Genomic DNA, 3,605 nt, shown 5'->3' on the forward strand with positions numbered 1-3,605 from the left:
CATTGATGGACTCAAGTGTGGCAGCAGTAGTGAGGTTGGCCCAGGATCGGACATTGTTTCATTCTGCTGTGCATGGGGTCGCTATGAGTCGGTTCTGACTTGCTAGCACCTGACAACAACAACACTAAGAAATCAAATTGACTATGTCTATAAAAAAGCTCAATATCATGAGCCAAAACAATACTAGGGGCTCATTGTGGAAGAAACCATCAATTGTTAATATGCAAGTTCAGGATGCAGTGGAAGAAAATTAAGACAAGTCCGTATGAGTCAAAATATGACTCACCTGAATTTAGAGATTATATCAAGAACATAGTTGAAGCATTACACACTAATGATCACAGACCATAAGAGTTCTGGGATGACATCAAGAACATCATCCAGGAAGAAAGCAAAAGGTCATTAGGAAGACAAGGAAGAAAGAAAAGACCAAAACTTACGTCAGACGATACTGAAAATTGCTTTCTGGCATAGAGATACTGAAGCAAAAGAAAGAAATGAGGAGGTAAAAGAACGGAACAGAAAATTTCAAAGGGGAACTGGAGAAGACAAAGTCAAGCATTATAATAAAATGTGCAAAGACCTATAGTTAAAAACTAAAGGGAAGAACCTGGTCACCATTTCTCAAGCTAAAAGAACTGAAGAAAAAAGAAATTCATACCTCAACTTGCAATATAAAATGATTCTATGGGCCAAATATTAAATGGTGACAAACACATCAAAAGAAAATAGAAGGGGATACACAGAGTCACTGTACCAGAAAGAAATGATTGATGTTCAGCAATTTCGACAGGTACATCATCGAGAGCCAATGGTACTGAAGGAAGAGGTCAATAGAGCACTGACAGCATTGGTGAAAAACAGGCCTCTGGGAACTGATGAACTACAAATTGAAATAGCTTAACAAACTCATGCACCACTGGAGGCACTCAAAAATTTATGCCCAGAAATTTGGAAGACAACTATCTGACCAACTGACTGGAAGAGAGCTATTCTTCTGCCCATTCCAAAGAGAGGTGACCCAGTGGAATGTGGAAATTATCAGACAATATCATTAATATCACATGCCAGTGAAATTTGTCAGAAGATAGTTCAAAAATGGCTGCAACAGTACACTTACAGGGAACTGTGAGAGGTTCAAGCCTGATTCAGATGAGCACATGGAACTAGAGCTATCATTGCTGATGTCATTATGGATCTTGTCTGAAAGCAATTCAGAAGGATGTTTTCCTGTGATCTATTGACTATGCAAAGACTTTTGACTGTATGAATCACAACAAGCTATGGATAACATTGTGAAGAATGGGTATTCCAGAACACTTCATTGTTCTCATTAAAACCTGTACATAGACTAAGAGGCAGTTGTAGGAATAGAGCAAGGGGACACTGAATGGTTTAAAAATTAGGGAATGTGTGCACCAGGGTTTTATTTTTTCACCATGCTTATTCAATCTGTATGCTATGCAAATAATCTTAGAAGTCGGATTTATGAAGAAATTGTGACATCAGAATTGGAGAAAGATTCATTAACTACCTGCGTTATGCGAATAATATTACCTTGCTTACTGAAAGTAAAAAGGACTTAAAATACTTACTAATGAAGATGAAAAACCATAGTCTTCAATATGAGTTTCACCTCAATGTAAAAAAAAAAAATCCTCACAACTGATAAATGGTAGAAGGATTGAAGTTGTCAAGAACTTCATTTTCTTGGAATCCACTATCAACACTCATTGAAGCAACAGTCAGGAAATCAAATGATATATTGCATTAGGCAAATCTGCTGCTCAAGGCCTCTTTAAAGTGTTTAAGAACAAAGATGTCAGTTTGAGTACTTTAGTGCCCCTGAACCAAGCGATGGTATTTCAGTTAGCCTTTTATGCATGTGATAGTTGGACGGTCAATAAAAATGATGGTAGAAGAATGGAGACATTTAAGTTATGATGTAAGAAAGAATATTAAAAGTACCATGGACTGCCAACAGAGCAAGCAAATCTGTGCTGGAAAAAGTAAAGCCAGGATGCTCCTTAGAAGTCAGGATGGTATAATTTCCCCTTATACTTTGGGCATATTATCGGGAGGGACTAGCCCCTAGAGACAAATTGGTAAAGTGCTTGGTAAAATTGAGGATCGACATAAATGAGGAAGAACCCCTAAGGAGATGGATTTGCACAGTAGCATCAGCAATTAGCTCAAGTGTAGCAACAATTGTGAGCATGCTGTAGGATCAGGAGGTTGTTTCGTTCTGTTGTGCATGGGTCACTATGATTGAAATTGACTAGATGGCGCCTAATAGTGTCAGATTTCATTGTTTTTTTGTTTTGGTTTGGTTTATCATGCTTGCATCATTGTTTTTGTAATAGTAGAGAAATATATCTCTGTGCTTATCTACTGAGGAATGAAACGAAATAATGACATATCATAGTACATATGAAGGTAAGCAAAAAATTATTGCTACTAGGTTCCAGTTCATATACTCAGGTTTATTTAATGTCTCTGTAATCATTGGATGGCTGCAGATAAGTTTTCTCAGTTAACACCCTTATTTTATTCTCTTTGTTGGTTGTGGTGGTGGTGTGCCGTGGAGTCAGTTCCAACCCTTAAGGACCTTGCATAGGGTTTCTGAGTCTGTACATTGTTACGGGAGCAGAAAGCCTCATCTTTCTCCCACAGAATAGTTGGTAGTTTCAAACTGCTGACCTTGATGGTATCATCCTGACTTGTAACCACTATGCTACTAGAGCTCCTTTTAGTCTCGTTGTTGTTGTTGTTGTCGTTAAGTGCCGTCAAGTTGATTCCAACCCATAGCGACCCTGTATAGGGTTTCCAAGGAGTAGCTAGTGAGCTTGAACTGCTGACCTTGCAGTTCAAATGCCTTTACAGTTTGGCACATTAACCCACAGTGCCACACCAGGACTCCATTAGTTGCCTTCAAAAAAATGGTGCAATCTGGGGAACTCTGCTGAGCAATTTAATGTCAAGGCAGAAAGGCTCAGAAGATTATGGCAACTGTTGTTTTTGGTGGTATCATAAGGTGGGTAACATTGATAGATCTCAAAATACACAACAGATCACTGGGACTTATTATAAATACATTTTGAGAAAATTGAAAACTGTATTGGCAAGAAAAAAAAGGCCAGGAAGTTTGCACTGTAGAATTTTTTTTTTTTTTTTTTTTCATCATGACATTGTATCTGTTCATCTTCAAGGGTAGAAAGGGCTGCCTTTGGAGAATTTCATTAGACGACCCACTCCATCATCCTACAGCCCTAATCCTGCCTCTTCAGCCTCCTTTTTGCTCCCCCAACTCAAAGAACATTTAAAAGGAACAATATTTGTATCCCTTGAAGATGCACAAACTGCCACTTTATCTGGTATGAATCTATAAAAGCAAAATTCTTCCTGAAACAATTAGTGAGATGAAAACACCACCATCAAAAGCATATAGACCTAGATGAAGAATAGCAAAAGTTAGTATGACTTTCTAGTTACACATTCTTACTTATCCACATTTCTTTGTTCAAGAATAATAATAATAATAAAAATGCTATCAGATCTGTATGAAAATCCCCTGCTTATTTGCTATTTTTATATCATCTTTTCTG

Source organism: Chrysochloris asiatica, unplaced genomic scaffold, assembly GCF_000296735.1.
Source record: "Chrysochloris asiatica unplaced genomic scaffold, ChrAsi1.0 scaffold00209, whole genome shotgun sequence".
NCBI classification, from domain to species: domain Eukaryota; kingdom Metazoa; phylum Chordata; class Mammalia; order Afrosoricida; family Chrysochloridae; genus Chrysochloris; species Chrysochloris asiatica.